Raw genomic sequence first — 18,458 nt, 5'->3', positions numbered from 1 at the left:
ATCACCTCGTAAAATGGGGTTCTTATAGCAAATCGTAGTTCAAAATTGCATTTTGATCGATCGAGTATGGAACGAAACATTCCTGAAGCCCTTTTAGAAACTATCAATGCTATTGCCGTAAAATCAACACAACAATTTGCCACTTAATCCGTTGACATATCTATGCCGTGCATCCAAGCGAACGAGCACACGGAAGCACTACCCACCTACCCACTAAATAAACTCGAAACAATGCCCGGACAACTCCCGGTCCCACCTGTTCACACTTGAGAGCCGCTCAGCGTACTTACGCCCTGTCGATTTGAAATCGTCAAATAATGACGGTTTCGGACTTGTCTCAAATCAACCAACCCATAATTGACACCTTCACTGTCCCCACGTTTGGCACGTCCATCCTATCGATCGAACGAACAGCGCGCACACACACACAAACATACAAGCACAGTGAGCATTTGTGTCCGGCCCAGCCCCGGATGTACACCGGCACCGGTCGGGAGGAAATGAACGGACTTTGTCCGGTAGCCGGTTTGTAGCGTCTAATTGCTGGAATTGTACCGTACCACGGTAGGCCACGAACACCGCCGGGCAGCAGGTGGCAAATAATCCTGCCCAACCACCCAGCCACGCTTTGCGTCTATCTTTTCGGTCTAAGGCTACGGAGAGCCGAGTCATACAAAAGCCTGCGGGAGGTGGGCTCAGCTGGTGTGCAACCACATTAATTGTCAGTCAACATTCTTGCAGCCGGCAACTGCACCGGATGCTCAAGCCTGGCTGTCTTCCCTGTTACGGGCGAGGCTCGGCTACCTTCTTGCCGGGACCAGGCCGGGGCGTCTTTGTCGGCCGCTCGTGGCAAGCATGCAATCACTGTAATGCCATCAATTACCGAAAGCACCTTGCTGCCAGATTGCAATCAGCCTCAACCGTGAAGCTGCTCGAGCCGTGCTGGCCCGTCCTTTGTAGCCCCGGGAATGGCACGTTCGCTGTGCTGTGTGGCGTGCGCTTCAAGAGCCTTCGATGCCCGCTCCGGTCGGGCGGAAATTCTCCTTTTCCCACTCTACCGTTCGAGCCGCTGAGCTGCTTCCGCTTCGATCGCAATCGCCCGGTCGGGCGTTCCACTGTCCACTTCCGGTGCAAATTTTGCTCAACGATTGTACGGACAATGGGCGGACGTACCGGGAATAGTGCTGAAATTGGATGTACCAGCGTTTCTCCTCTTCTGCTCTACCAGCTCCCAGCTTCCCACGAAGATGTTCGTTCACTTCCTGTACATAACTCTCGCTTTCTCGCTCAATTCGCTCCCTCCTCACCCAATGTAGTGCAGCGCGAAAGCGTATTGACAGTCAGGCCAACCTCCCGGTTCTATGACATCGAGTTTTGTTTCTCCCTTTTCATACCTTTGCTTTCTTCCGTTGATTGAAAAAAAGGTTTGAAAAAATACGAAGGAAACGTCTATCCCAGCGGCTGGAAGATGGCACTAGCACAATTGAAGCAGACGAGCAGCAAATGCTGGAATGTTTGGAGAGAGAGAAAAAGCAAATCGCAAGGTGTATGGTATGGGTACGATTGCAAGAAATTGGAACACATTGTCCTGCCCGGGAAGGAACCCACCGTAAAGAAGAGCAAAAGGAAGAAAAGAACGCACAGGGAAGGAGCACAAAATAAGGCCCGAACTGGGTCACTTTTAAGGTTGGGCCTGGGTTGCTTCATTCTCGGAAGCACTGAAACCGGACAAACCGTTTGATCTAGCCCCGTTTGGCACATTTTTGCATGCAGTAAAAGTACTTTTTTGCGGAATTGGAATGGAAATGGAAGTAAGGAGGCTCATTTCAACACACTTTGATTAAATTTTATTAGTTTTCCAGTTTAGATGGCCGGGCGATAGATTGTTCGTTGGAAGCATTCAGTTTACTGGGAATCTGGTTGTGAAACTGGTTCGAGCGCCAAGCTGCTGTGTTCTGTTCGAGATTTGCTTTCAATTTTACCTCCCGGGCAGGTTTCTGAGTATAAGCCTTATTGGCAGAAATAAGTCGGTTTATGTGGCAAAAGCATAACATAGTGCAGCAGCACAGCATAGGTTAATTAGATTCCAATTTGAACTACCTAAAAAAGGCCATATTGTTACATGCAGCGGACAGGAGTGATACCTTTCATTCGATAAATTTTACATCCGTAGCCTTGAGTTGCAGTTACTCGCGAACTCCATACAACTGTCCGATACGGGAAGCTTCACAGATCATTATGATCAAGCTTACCGGAATTTATTTCGTGTACTGTTTCAATCTAAATATTTTCGTACAGTATTGATTCTCACAATTTATTGGATGACTTTCCTAATCTTTTGAGTTTATCTCACGATTTTTTTTACCGTTTCTCTTAGATTTTTGGATCATTACCACGATGTATTGAAACCGTCCTATTTGAATTTGAAAATTTGAATGAGGTCTCGAAAGTCCTGTATTGGCTAGCTAGACCACGTAGGTTTTTGCGCTAAGAAGAAGAATTTGAATAAGATCTAACTTCATGAAATTTGGATATTTATGAATTCCATGGGATTCATGAGTCATTAGAAGTTCATGAATCTTTTGAGATGCATTAATCTTTCGAGATTTACGAATCTCTTCTACCAAGATTTAGATTCATTGAATCATTTATGTATCTGAATCAGATTTACCCATCACTAATACCTACATTCAGTCATCTTGCTAGGCTCTAATTGGCGCCTGAATGTATGCAGTCTAGTATATTACATCGAAAAAGTAGAACATATATCATGTACAACAATAACAAAAATAATCTCAAAGTTGCTATGAAAAAAATTAATAAATAAAACGTTGTATACTAAAAGGTCTTCACAAAGTGGCAACAAATGGTTGACATGAAACCTTTACGGGTTTTTTTTTGCTTATACTTAAACATTGCATCGTTTTCATTTCAATTTGTTGATAAAGGTTTCAAAGCTTTCCAGCAAATCATTACTCACGGTGCAGTGCGGGGAAATTTCTGTTCAATATTGTTATTGTTGTATTTTGTGTTGTCCCTTCTTTTCACCATCATACATCACCGATGAATTGTTGCTCCGTCAGCAAACTGTTTGTGATCCATTAAACAATCGACCAGCTTATGCTTCCACTACCCTCAAAACAATCGCACGTACCTACACACACACACACAAAAAAACAAACTCAATTTATCATGCTGCGCTCAATTCCACTCAATTGACACCGGATTTTACAAAAGATTGAAACAATTTTCTCTCCCTCCTGCCCTCTTGCCTGTTTCCAGCATTGCTGCATCATCAGGCAGCAACAGGGGAGTGGAATGGAAAGCTTGGAAAAATTTGGCCCATTTATCGAAAACTTTCCCATAACCTTCGAATGTCAAGCGATCGAGCAGGCCAGCCAACGATCGGTGGCCGGGTAAGGTGTTTCGTTCCATTAGGCAAATAGATTTCAAATGAGACTGCGTAAAACTTTTATCATTTGATCGTCTGGTGGAGGTGATGGATGGCGGTGGTGGTGTGTATGTGTGTGTATTCGTTGATGATAGTTCGCTTGGTTGGCAAGTTGAGGGAAGGTATGTTTGGTGCGGTGGATGTAGATAAATTATAGTCAAATCTATCAAATCTATTGAACGTGGCAAGCGTAATGGGAAAGCATTTTACGGCAGCAATCAATTGCAAACAAAGCAAGCTTTGCTTTGCTACAGTTAGCACATACATACACATTCATACACAAAGCATGAAACAAATAAAGAACAATTTGCTATTTTAAGCAACCGTTGAATGGCAGCAACATTTTGGCCATTTGGCCATAAAAGGTTTGTGTGCCGAATTATCTACCACTTGTCCGTCACTTTATTTAATGAGGCTTTTAATTAAGCACAAAGAGCTGCCTCGGTCGTGTCACTTTTTGTTGATGCACTTAAACGTACTGTACTGTACTTAAACGATTATGCACGACCCAAGAGCAAACGTCAACCAGAAGCTCATACCGAGTATGAAGAGCTTACCTTGGAAGAGCTGTGAGAGAAATGTAGAAGAAACAACGAGTTAACGCTAACTCGTCATACACCAAAAACAGTGCTTTTGTCCGTATTCGGTCCGTTCGCTAGCATCGTCTGCATGCCTGTACTTTACCATAAAAAGGTGCTCCGACTTTGACCCTCTGTGGGGTGCTGATAAGAGAAGGCGAAATGAAATCGTCCTGCTGCTGAACGCTCTGTACCACAGCAACGATCGCTGCACAACAAAGCACCACCACCACCCAAGCTACAGTTGCAATGATTACAAATGTTGCACTTACGCCCGAAAGCTCTTTGCCTTGCGAAGCTCCGAAAAACGTGTTTAGATCAAGAAGTGAGAGAGAGATAGAAAGTTCAACAGCGGTACAGGTGTCTTCGGGATCAGCAACATTGCACGAAACACAACGGACGAGTTAAGATTCGCGTGCACAAAATAAAGCATGACTCGGTGTGTTTGTGCTTGGGAGTAAATTCAATTTCCCAGCTTGGAGGAACACGCAGCGGCAGTGTGGGAGTGTGCGAGTGTGTGTGTGTGTGAGGGATGAGTTGCATTGAGTAAATAAATAACGAAAACACAGCCAGTAGCACCCGGCACCCTTTCATGCAACGGAAACGTTGCAAATGCGTCGAGATAAACCATGCCATGGGTGCAAACGCAGGCTGAAACCGGGCAGGGATGGATTAGTTTTTCTCCCGTCCAACAGTCCTCTCTATTGAGAAGCACCTGCACTAGGGAAGAGGTGGTTTTGTAAAAACACAAATGGAAACACAGATAGCAAACTACATCACACAATGTACAGCGCGCACCTACCGATGGCTCTCCGGCGCTGCGGTGGTCTCACTGTGTTTCAACAGCAGAAAGAAGATTTTCCTCTGCACAGAGCAACGATCGCTCGTTGTTGTAGGTGTGTCACTTTTCGCCAGCAGCTGAGTGAGCTGCATTTTCTCGTCATTTGTCGGGAAACAGTGGCTTGCAATAGAGTTCATCTGTGATGTGTTTTGTGCGTTGTCTCACTGAAGACAGTGGTGGAGTGCAATTTTTACAGTGCTGGAAATTATTTAAAGTGCATTCTCATTTTGAATCTAATTTTGAGAATTGATTCGATCCGGTCAGTTGGTCTTAAACTGTATAATTACAGGTTTTCTCAAGGTTTCATGGTTGTTTGCTGAAAATGTTTGGAAGCTTCCCATATTTTTTGGTGCGTTCCCACGATATTTTAGTCGTGTCTTAGATTTGCATGGTTCAGTTGTATTGATGTCCCATGGAATCATACCAATAAATCGTTGGAGCGAATCGAAAATCTATAGGATACGATTAATAAATAACACGAGCCCAAAACATTATAGGAACCGAGTAATAAATCGTGGCAACCCTGTACTATTCAGGAACATTTTTTAAACGCTTTTATGAATTTTTTAGTTTCCGGCAGTTATTTCTTTTTTATTCAATATTGGAATTATTTTGCTTTATTAAGATTTTTAAAACAATATTTTTTATTTTTGTTTTTCTTCCATCAGTCAATCGAATCTTCTTGCAAATATGTACAAGTGTTTAATGATCTCTATAATGCTTTCTGTATGCAGTGGTAATTTGGTTACGCTTATAACATGTTCGGCCACTGTAGCTTAGATGACCGATGAAGGTAATGGGAACCATTGTAAGGTTAAATGTTAACGTTGACTTACTCAAAATAACGTCATTTTCTATGCAATGTAATCTGATGGTAGTGTTTTTTTGTTGTTGCTTAATGCTTTTACAGGCGCAAACAATGAAACGAAACGGTTATAGCTTGCAGTAAAGCAACCCAGTGTTGAGTGGTGAAGATCGTCTCCAGAAGCTACAGATAAATAAGCAAAAAGACTGAACTCAGACCACAGGTATTGCAAGCTATTTAAAAGGAATTTCTAAATTTATTTAAATCGAACATTGATATTTATTTAAATGAAATACCAATACATCGCTCATTCCTGTGGTGCTTTGCTCTGGGAGTCAGCACAAGAATGGTAAAATATTTCGCAAAACATACCGAAACCCGGAATAAACCACCCACATTCCAAGACGCCGTGTTTCTACGAAATTTAATTCCACTAATCTATGCCAGTGCCAAGTGCCAACGAAGGGCCGGCCACACTCCAACTACACTCGAGCACATCACACTCTTATCACCTGGAAAGAAGCACAAAAAAACAGAGAAAAAGATCCGGCATGGCAAAGAACAAATAACATCCAAACCAAACGTTCACAGAAAGCAGACCGACATTCGTATCCTGCTGATAATTCCTGCTTCACAAACACTCACACACACACACACACACACACACACACACACACACACACACACACACACACACACACACACACACACACACACACACACACACACACACACACACACACCAAGCAAGCAACTACTTTCTCTTTTGAAAGTCCACCTTTCCGGTTTGGAGTGGCACACACACAGTCACACAGTCACACGGATGCACTAACTTTCTCGGGCTGTGTTTTCAAGCGTCAGCTTCGTTGCAACCAGAAAACAACTCGACGCTTTCCCGCTTTCCTTTGTGTCAGGGGAATGTGAAGGTACAAAGGTATGCATTGTATGTGAATGTGTGTGTGTGTGTCTGACTGTGAGGGATTTTTTCTTTTATCCTGAAGGATAGTTTCACACCTCTCCCCTACCAGGAACGCAAAGGGAAACGAACCCTGCTGGGAAGGAAATCGTATGTTGGAGACAATTCAAACCCCGCTCGCTTTCTGTGAAGTAAAATTCTTTCGAAATAGTAGATAATGCCTTTGTCCTTACCGGGAACATCTTTCTACACTGCACTAGAAAAGTTTCCTGTGTCAGTAGGTCTGCGTGTGTGTGTGTGTGTGTGTGTGTGTGTGTGTGTGTGTGTGTGTGTGTGTGTGTGTGTGTGTGTGTGTGTGTGTGTGTGTGTGTGTGTGTGTGTGTGTGTGTGTGTGTGTGTGTGTGTGTGTGTGTGTGTGTGTGTGTGTGTGTGTGTGTGTGTGTGAGAATGCATCCCTAAGAGCTGCAATTGAATGAGGTTGCGAAACAATAGCCCAGGAAGAAGTTGGCCGGTGTCTTTTTGTGTGAAAACTTGCCCTAGCACCAGCAGGGAAAGGAAAGGAAAGGATTCCAAGAAATCTGGTGAAAATCACTCGCCAGCAGTTTTGAGCAGTTTTGGAGTCGAATGGTTGGGTGAGGAGCCGTTCCCTTCCTTTGGCCTTTTACAAGTGTGCAGCTCGATGGGCCGGTGTGAATTATGGCGTTTTGTCTTTTACTGTTCGATCCCTTGCCTTGGAAGAGTGGAAGAAAAGTTTCTACCGAGCCTATCCAATTTTGTAATTTTGAGAAGGAGCAAGTTGTTAATGCGATGGGCTGGAAGAAAGTCCTTCCCTTTGAAAGAGTGTGTGGTTCGTGTTGAAGGAGTTTAGCCAACTTGTTGTTGAAGGGAAATGTGCTTGTTGAATGCGTGCGTGATTTGGGAAGGTTCGTTTGTACATTATTACACTATCTGTTGTGCGAGTTGCGCATTGCGTTTGCTGCTTGGGCAAACTGACATATGTCACAGGGATTGGGTTTGTCGCTTGGGTTTGCATTTTTTTGTGACAGTAGAATTCGGAGTGCGACACGCACACATTGAAATGATAATAAATGAACTTTAGTCTTGCATGCGGCATCAACGAAGAAAGATCGTCTTGTCCGTGAGGGCTCCCGATTTATGGTGAAAGAAAACCTACTACCCCACCCCCTCAAGTTACAGTCCACCGCTAGAGACACAACACTATCATATCTTATATTTTCGGACATACAAGAAGACATCACATAATAAACCTTAAAAGCTTAATTTATTTGCCTATCTCTTCTTTTCCTAGGGCAATTATCGATAAAACAAAACACGTGATTGCCTCGATCGGAGTCGATTGATGTCGGCCGCTTCTCATCCGGCACAAGCCGGCACACAATCAGCGCCATTACACAATTGGTAATATGAATAAAAATTGATCAACCATCTCCCGGAGGTAAGGCCTTGATAGGAACTGCTGGTTCCATTGATTCCGGCTTCCGGCTGATTCCCGCCGCTGTGAATGAACGTTACGCCAGCCTCTCAGCTTTGGTAATTTTGTCTTAACAGAAACACACTCACACACACACACATACACAAAAAAACCATTCCACCGCGTTTGATGATTTATGTGCCTCCCTCTCCTGGGTCGGATGATGCGATCCAACGCGGATCAAATATTGACTGAAAGGCGCCCGAAGGGACGGCCCTCGAGTGTCGATGGGAGAAGCTCATAAACAGTTCATCGCAGCCGATGGAGCGATTGTTATTTATTGCTGGTATGGTTTGGTTTCGTGTATTCCGTTTTCTTTACGAAGCATTATACACACTTTTTTTTCGCTCGTTTTATGCATCGTTTTTAGTGGGAGCTGATAAAATTATTCTGCTCTGAATTGGAGCATTTTTTTTTGTTGAGTGTGAGTACCATTCGGAGCATCAATAGAGCTTGAAGGCCTTGTACCTGTCTTTCGATCTGTCGATTGAGATAGCTTGTTTTATAGAATCTGTAGGGCGAGCTGATTGGATAAATGATTTAGAATGTTGCGTGATTTCTGCATAAAAATCTCTTGCTCATTGGATGGGTTTTGGTAATTTGCAAAGGTTATTTTCGTAATAGTATTACACTTCCGCGTATCTCCCTTATCTAACAGCAAGTTAGTAAGAAACCTTTTTGCATTTTCATATATTTTATCCACTAAAAACAACCCGTAGGAGTAAAAACCAAAATAAATTAGCTTTCAAAAGATATCCCTTCTTGTTGAAAGCTTGCAACGTTGCTAGTATCACTTGAGACAAACAAAAGGAAGTACATACAATTTGCATTCTTGAATGCATTTCTGGGCAAACTCAATTTATATGAAAATAGCCCTACCGCATGGAGAAGATGATATGAAAAAGGGGAAACGAAAAGTAGAAAGCACATTCTTTTCATCACATTGGCGCTAAATAGGTTTTGCTGTGTTTGGTTATGCATAGGCCTATGCATACTAAGCGACCGTAAACGGATGTAGTGCAATTCTAGGTAAGTATTTACGCATGTGTTGCTCGTAGTGCTTTTTTCTGAAAAAAAAAAACTATTGCAATTACTGTTTCAAAGTTTTTGGTTTTTCGAAGGGAATCTAAGTTGAAACAAATCCGAGAAAACTAACTACAAAACTAAACTAAACTAAACTAAGTAGCATCATATCAACATTGCTCCCGAGTCATTGCACAGTAAAAGAGGCTGCGAAAGCTGCGATCACTTCGAACGATGCTACTCTATACCGCATTTTTCGATAACCACTGCTGACAGAATGCAGTTACGAAGAGATTGGTATCATTCGCACCGAGGAAAAGTAGAAAAAAAAACAAAACCGGTTCACTCAAAGTTCGTTGGCTTCAGCGTCCTTCGATGTGAGTGATATCGGTCCCATCGTTTCCTTCAACCGAAAAGACGCTTCCTAGCACAAAGAAAACAACGCATACACACACACATACACACACCCGGATTCCTTATGTTCCTTCTCTTCCCGGGGTCGCTTTGTTCTCGGGACCGTTAGCGTCAGAATGCATTTTCCTTTCGCAGCTGCAGCGAACGCATTACGGTTCGGTTCATTTCGTTCGCACACCATATGAAATCTTGATCCTCACCGTAAGCCCTTCCAGCAGGAACGCAAGTGAGAAAGAGAGAGAGAGATACATAGATATAAGCAAAAAACTAACCCCTTTAGCAGCGGCAGTGCATGGCATCGGAAAAGTGCACCATTATTCCAATATAATACCACAGGATCGAAATCGTAGCGCGAATGCAAAAGAACATTCCGACGCTTCTCCCCCGGCAGCCGGATGGGATGGTGGAGGAAGTTGGATCACTTTTCTTTATGTTTGTTCCCTTCCCTCCCTCTTCCCCATCCATTTCTACAGCGCTTCTGACGATGATGGGATCACGAAAAATGGGAAACCGAACAGACGGCCCGGGGAGGCGAGATCCCAAGCTCGTCGACGCACTCCAATAAATGCGATTGCTCCATTTCCTTTTTTTTTTTGCACTTTTCTTTTTCACCGAAGCATTTTAGAGCGTTTCGCACGCAATCCATCCGGTGTGGGAAGTGTAAAACCCCCCCTCCGCAGAAGAACTGTGCTTGCATGCATGTTGTATAGATCCTTAGTGCACAGCGTTGATCCTATCCTGGTACCGGTTTCTACACGAGCACACGCATTGTCTGCCCGGGAGAAGCCGAAGGGGGGGGGGGGGGAGAATGATTTGAAATCCATCAAAGTAGTTTGGCAACGTGCTCGCCATCCGACGTGAGCGTTTCGGCCTGGAAGCTGTCCCCGCGTTCCCGGGGAAGGGCAGTGGTATTGCATGTGGTTGTGGCACGCGGGCTTTGGGATGTGCGAAGCCAACGACCTGGAAATGGTGTGAGATGGAAGTTTTTGCACTTTTTTGTTGCTGGTTGCCAAGGGCAAAAGCTCTTTCAGTGATGCAGGATGCATTCAGAGTCGTGTGGGGTGAACGTGCTGCACAGGCTAGCCGGCGATGTGAGATAAGATTTGCTGAAGGATGATACTGAAACGCAATTATAGCAACAGAAAATAGGATACACACAAAAGCATTACTTACTGTGCTGTACAGCAAGGTAGATCATTTTGTTCAGCATTACAAGGGATAAAGATTTAGCATAAAAAACTACCCTATTTGTGTCGCTTCAAAAGACGCATTCGTTGGGAACTTCAACTCAAGTCGAACGACCGAAAGTATGCAAAACCTACATGGCGCCAAAATATATTTTTACTAAAATCGTTTACTCCTTCAGATTGAAATCTTAACTTAATGTGAACGAACAACAGCATTCATTCTTCTTTACCTTTGACAAGGTTTGCAAATCGAATAAATAACATTAATTATTTAATATAATAACTACACTTTTAAGCATATAATGGTCAAATTACAATGCTTTTGATCTGTAAAGATTAGTAGAAGCATACACGAAAAGAGATAGAAAGGGATATTATGTAGCGTTAAAATGAATTCTTTCGCTACTTACTCTGATTGTAACTTTTTGAACCTTCATACAAACATATTTTATAAAAACATACTTTGCTTGGATGTACTGCATCAAGCATTCAGATAACCTCTAGATAGTATAAACAATGTTTATTGCCTTGTTAGGCTAATCATGATCTCTCGCCCAAGCCCAATAATTGTGAAAAAAAAAACAAAGAGAGAAGCTAATCCTTCCGACCGTTCTGAACCGGCGGGAGAGGGGTCCGAAACTCATCTTCCCTACACAAATATGCTAAGTTTCACGCGCATACATACACAGAGCGCTGGGGCGGCAACTCAATCGAACATCGTATCTGCATCCGTTTTGGATCATCCGGCTCCTACACTTCGATATCATTTACATTTTTATGGATTTTATTCAAATCTTTCGCTGGTTCTCACGAAACCAAATCGAACCAAAATGAAACTTGAAACAGTCGAACGAAAAAAAGAAGAAAATGGTTGTGTGGCAATGAAAATGCTGATTGTGATATTTTGCTTCCAGCGCGTCGATTGATGTTCCCGTGTGTCGGTCGTATGTGTTTTTGTTGAGGGGCAAGGGGAGGGTGTAATCTTTAGCCCCACCCATTGCCGATCGGCTGCCTCCCGGCACCCGTCCGTAACAAATCCGAAAAAAGCGCACCTTCATGCTGAATACTTAGAATACAAAATGCTTTTTGGATTGAATTTTCCGATCTGTGTGTTCGCTCTTGGGGTTTTTGTACCTTTCTAGAATACACACACACAGACACAAAGATGTAAACGCCCGATACGCTTAAAGATGCATACCTTGAGCTGTTACAAAAATACATTTAAATAAATCGTTTAAAGTGTTTTATCCTTCTTCTCCGAGCAGCAAGCATCGTTTACGGGCATCTAAAGCTTCCCCAAAAATAGCTTATCATTGTTTAAATTGAAGCAATTATTATTTATCTTTCAAATTGCATCACTGAACATCACCAAACCGCTACAGTGGTGGAAAATTCTTTATCACTCTTGTCCTAATTGACTTTCGTCCTTAGCATAGTTTGTGCTCGTCCACTTTTCTCGGCTAACACCAAAAAGGATGGACATCCACACACACACTTACACCTACCATTTCACTCTCGATAGTTTTCCAGCTCGCTCGTTCGGCTCGCTCCTGTTCCCAAACCATCCCGACCATTCCAACCGAGTTGCTGTAACTTAATTAAAACTAAAATGATAAGTTGAGATTTATTGACATTATGCGCAGTCACAACCACAGCACCCAGGCTCCCTCTTGACGCCAGCACGGTCCAGTTTATGGTAATTAAGAGCACACCGCAGCACAACGTGACACTGTTTCGTCCCTTCGTTTTAACTCCATTTTTGTTCCGTTTTTAGCGTAAGTAGTCACTCACACAAACGATTAAATGCGAGTGAAAGCGAACGCTCGGTCGAGACTATCTACTCAATTAACACAATCTTAAAATCACTTTCACCGTGCGGACGAAGGTGTGGATGCTTAATCCTCTTACGATTGCCTCTCAGAAGAAGAAAAAAAGAAAGGAAAACAAGAAGGACATGAAGAACAAAAATGTGCTTAGACAACTTCACTATCCGTGTTCGGTCGCTGGCGATAAATCCAAACAGTGGAGGGAAAAGTTGCCAAGCTTGTCCTGCTCACTCCTCTATTCCGAATGAAAGATTATCGAGCAACGGCTGTTGGGTGAGGATAGCAAAAGGACAACGTACAACACTCTCATTCACACTGACATCTACGATACGATTTTATGTCCACAAAGAGAGAGAAAAAGAGAGACAGAGAGAGAGAGAGAGAGAGAGAGCAAAGGGACTTACAAGTGGGTAAAAGTAACAGGACAACTCTCAAATGTCGTGCCAGCAATGGGAAGGAAAGTTTGAAGCAAACCCAACATTTACCGGAAAACTTTTAACTCAATTATATCTTGCGTAGGAAGCACCAAGTTCTCCTTTTCTTTCTGATGCCTCCAGTGAGCTTACAATTTCACCCAAGAAAAGCCGGGAAGATGATTCGGCAACTGTAGTTTCTCCAAATCCTGGTAGCGATACTTTCCAAAGGCTGCTTCTTATCCAGCGCTTTCCTGTTCGAACCATTGCTACACAGCCACAAATCTACTTGTGTCTACACGACACCGTTTCCTCTATCTTATTGCTGGCTCTTTTTTCTCTCTTTCTCTCTCTCTCTCTCTTTATCCCTGGATTTCCATACTTCAGAGCATAGCATTAGCCTTGCCAACCGTTGCCAACGTGCGTGCGTCCCTATCCAGCAACCGGTTTACGCGCTGATGAGCGCACAATGGAGTTCTGTTTCGGATTTTTCCGCCAAATGGTAAAACGCTGCGCGTGCTGGCCCATGCCAGCAAAGGCGGGACCGGATGTGGACGGTGAGGTTTATGAATTTCCGCTGTTATTGTTATTTTTATGGTGGGTAATTTTATTAATGCATATAAATGTTAAGGAACGACAATTTACGACACATTTTTATGGTTAAATATCATTTTGGACACATCTTCTCGGGGCGGAAATAAGGCACTGTTCTGGTATTTTGGAGGGGGAAGGGGGGAAGTGGGGGGAAAAAAGCAACAACAACAACGATCGCTGTCTGTTTGTTGACGTTCTGGACACAGTGTAGCTGCTTGGCTGTTGTGTTTGGAGGCAAAAGATTTGAGCGAGCCGCCTCTTCTTCGCCAAAAAGAGCCGAAGAAACGGTGAATGGCAGCAAAACAAAGCCTGGCCAGAAAGAGTTTTCCCACATCCCCTCTCCCCTTGCACACCGGTAATGGTGCCATTCAAAGTAAATAAAGAATGGTCAGTGAATGTAAAACATGCGCAGCGGGAACCGAACTGGGCTGGAGGTAAATATTAAAAAGAGAAAGCTCAGTTAGCCGGCCGTCGGTGAGGCATAAAAATGGTGCATCAATGTTACAGAGACCACTCCCGGGCGGCTCGAACGTTAAGATTGATGTCGATAAAACCTTCGCTTCGGCCTGGGTTCGGTTGGTTGACCCACCAAGAGATAAGCCGAGAGCCATGCCGGAGACCGGAAAAGGAAGCAAATAACCTTGAGCGAAGGGGCAGAGGAAACTGCGATACGCAGGGAAATAAAACACAAAACCAAGATTACATGTTAATAAATGTTCATTTGATATTACAATAAAAGATCTCCCACTCGCCCTTTGCGCTCGTACGCGCTTCAATGGTGTCCGTGCTCGCTTTGCTAAGGAAAAACGGCTTCCTCCTCCACTGCCGGCGTATGTTTGATGGATTAAAGCTGTTATTTTTTGCTCCACCCTAATTAATTTCAAACTTTGCTCCTGCTTGCGCGGGCAGGGGCCGAACATGCTCAAACACCCCCGGTAAAGTGACCTCCAAATGTCGTTTGAAAGCACTCAGAACGAAAGCCAATTATCAACATGGATTGCACTCGGGGCTGGAGAAAAGTTCACCCGATTGTGGCCTGTCCTGTCCTGGCGAACAATGTAAGCGCCCGCCTCGATCAACTGAACTCCCTCACTCTCTCGTTCTCAGTCACACCCCTCCGTGTTTAAATCCCGGTCCACTCCGGTTAGTTTCGCTGCGATTAAGGCCGCTCAGGCCTGATGGTAATCGGGTGCCGCGCCGCTCATGTTTATTCTAAAGCGATAATAACACATAAACGATGGCACCAACGGCTCCAGATCGTAGGCCCCAAGGACACTCCACGAGGCAGGCCGGAAGTGAGCGCCTGGCCGTCATCCTCACCATCGCTCGCCTCGTTACAAATAATGCCTTTCATCTGTGCTTTTGCTTTTTCAGCACAATTTCAATTGAAGTTTTACTTCACTTGCCGGCTCGCAAGCTCGCGCAGTTGCCGAAAGCACTCGAAAAGTGCTTCAGACTGTGTGCGCTGTGATTTTTTTTTCGCTCTCTCTCTCTCTTTTATATGTTTTCTTTTTTGTTCACTTTCGCGCCTATTTCCCATTAACCGAAAGCCTTCTGTATGTTTCAGTTACTTTCAAAAAAAAAAAAGGAAAGAAGTATCTTTGGACAAAAAAGCCTTTGTTCATCATGCTCGATGAGGCCAGTTTGTAGACTGAGTATGGAAAAAAGGAACAAACACACACCCACACGCACAGTTTGCGTTGCCTTATCCTGTGTTGCTACAAGGGAGCGCCAGCTGCTGCCACCGCTGCTGCTGCTACTGATGGCCATACTTCAAAGTCAATGGGCTAGGCTTTTCCATTTTTGGGCGCCGCCGCTTTAATATCATTTAGCTGGAAGGCTGTCAACAAACAGCCTGCTCGGAGGGCAGCACCGGACAGGGGAATGGGACCTAGTCCATTGAGGCACTCCGGGGGCCCGTTGTTTGTTTGACGAGCGTCGTGCGTGTTGCAACTCTATTAGCTTTTGCTTCCAGGAAGGGTTTTGCCCCACGTGTGGGGACCGATTTGTTCGTGCTGCCCTTCGTCTTAGTCTGTTGGGATGAAAAATCTTGTCATCAATCAGCAACTGATACGTTCGTTTGATATTTGGATTTTTAGACCAAGCTAAAGGTAAAAGAAAACAATTGAAATACGAATATTGTCAACCTAGCTAAGGGCAAAAATTAAAAATCAGGAGGAGTTTTTGGAAGTCAAAGTTGCCTTTTTAGAGTTTTTTTTCGATTTTATTACTAAGCAGCGGCAAGTGTTTATCCAAAAATATATCCTAACCTATGGAATCACAAACAAAACACCCTAAATCCTTGAGCCACCAATAAAACCCCTTTCTTTCCACTCGAAAGACACACTCGACTTGTTTATGACTCGCAATCAAGTCAAACGAACTGATAAGCAAAGCAAAACGCCTAAATCCTCCTTATACAGCAAACAAATGTAAACGATCTTCCACCTCCATCTCAACTGTGGGGGAAGTTGTACTTCCCCGGTTTTTATGCTTTAGCAGGCCAACTCTTGCCTTTAATTGACGCGCGGTAAAATTTACTTCTCAGGTAAATCTTGTTGCTAATTAGCGCCCGAGATGCTTTTGCTTCCCCGGTCGACAAGGCAGGAATCGGCGAGAATAAAACACGGGCACCATCATTTCAATCCCCGTGCAGCACGTGGCCAAACGCACACACACACCCATACACAAACATACACAGAACAGGCGAAAGGGTGTAACTTTTATGCCCCGGGGCATTTGCATCGGTTTACCATATTTAACTTTTAACTAATACCAACCGGAGGGGCTTTAAGGATTCGAAGTGAACCGGCTTACCATGGCTGCGAGTGCCGTTTCGTTTTGGCGTAAGGAGCGTGTGCGTGCGGGAAGGCTTTGTGCTCGTTCGAGGCTTAAGAGGCAGCTCCAAGCGAGCGTGGGCGGGAGGAAGGTGAGCATTCAGCGTAAGGTGCAAATGGTTTCCTGTCTTAAGCACTCTACAACACGCTTACGAGCTGGACAAGGGGCGTTGGAACGGGGGAAGTGAGAAGGCGTGGCGTGGTGTTAAATCATGCCCGTTGCTGTTGGTTTGCATAAACGACGATACTCAGCGCGTGCAGGTTTTCCACGTTGGTGTTTCATGTAAGTACGGAAGCGGTGGAAGCTACTAAGAGGATCTAAAATGTATTTTTAGACTTGGTAGTGATGGTAGAGATCAAACATTGGTCCAGTTTATTAAACTTTGTTACAAATTGTTCTTGATTATAGAAAAATAGAAAATTTGAAAATTATAAAATTTGAAATTATAAAATACAACACATTAATAAAAAATTAAATGAACGATGGATAAAAATAGAAATTGAAAATAAAATACAAACAGTATTCTTAATAGCTATTTATCGGAATTTGGGGTAACAATTAATTTTACGAATATGAATTCAAAGGAAAATACACACTCGAATTAGAAAGAAGTTTACTACTATTAAACTACTTGACTAATTTGGACTGCATGAAATGAACTGCTCGAACTACAGGAAAGAACTTAGTATCATTTTTATATCATTTTTTGCGAAAAATAAACAACTAAAATGGCAAAAAATGAAAATATTAAAAATTTCCAAAAATCTCCTCTTGCGTATTTTTTTTTTTATTTTTCAAATATGTTTTTTTACTTTCTCCTCCATGAATTATGTTCCCCGTCATGAACTATGGGACAAACGCATAAACAGTAGCAAACAGACTGGCGTTTAAGATGCACGCTTTTCATCAAATTTATACTATACTAATATCACAATCCAGCACTTTAGTGAATATATTTCACACCATCATTTAAAAACAAAGTATTATACATATGATTAAATACTTAAAAAAATGAGAAAAGTGCAACGGCAAACTGCTATCTGTGAAACATTAAATGCACAAAGAAATATAAAAATGACAAACCAGATACATTATGCATCAAAGGATAAGAAAACGCTAGAAGAGATATATACATTTTGGAAAGAAAAGAACATAAATAATAAGTACCTTTTTAATGTCAGGTACTTATAAAATCAATAACTTATCATATTGCTTGTTCTGGATACCTTCAATGATTTACGTATTTTAAATAAAGTTTTCTGGGAGTTTTCCTTTCGTTTGGGTTGATCACTCTTTACTAAAAAAAATTTACCTCACATTTGCATTTTGAAGACACGATAGCTTAAATTTACCTGTTGTCTTTAAGGTGAATTGTTAATAAACCATCGGATTAAATTTTCTCCATAATCGATTTAAAACTAAACTTGCCCAACTGTCTGAAGCAATTCGATGGAAATTTAATCAAACTTTTGCATCCATAAACCTGCAACACGAGCCGCACGAACCATTGTTGTTGACACGTGACCCGTCTACTGTTGATGTATTAAATTTTGCGGTCTGCCAAACATCGCTTACCTAGCTACACAAACCCCAACCCAAAAACCATCCTCCAAAATGTCATCACCGGCCCCTACTCCCTGTCATTCCGTACAGACGGAACAGCTGGAACTGGATAAGATTAAACTTGCTGCCCAACGATCAGCCACCGCGGGAGGGCGCCCATCTGCCCATTTTCTTTTGCGTTGTTTAGCTGGCATTTTTCATCTTTTTATGCGTTTTTATTACTTTTTCTCACGAGCCACCAGCAAGCAGGCAGCCCTAGCATATATCCTCATGACCTTCCCACGCCCTTTCCCGGTGTCACTTCGGAAGCAATCAGCGAGTCTAAGCCGTGGGAAAAGTTTAATCCCGAGTGACAAACGTGCAATGGCCACGTGCAGCAGCAGCAGCAGCAATTAGTCTCAAAAGCAACGAGAAGGAAGACAAAATTGACAAAAAATGACGTGTCAAAATAGTGCCACTCGAAAGCAAACTGGTATGTCTCGGCAGGCGCTGTTGATGCGGGAAGCTTAAGCATGAG

Source organism: Anopheles arabiensis, chromosome 3 (assembly GCF_016920715.1).
Source record: "Anopheles arabiensis isolate DONGOLA chromosome 3, AaraD3, whole genome shotgun sequence".
Lineage (NCBI taxonomy): Eukaryota > Metazoa > Arthropoda > Insecta > Diptera > Culicidae > Anopheles > Anopheles arabiensis.
Note: the sequence above shows the minus strand (reverse complement) of the source record.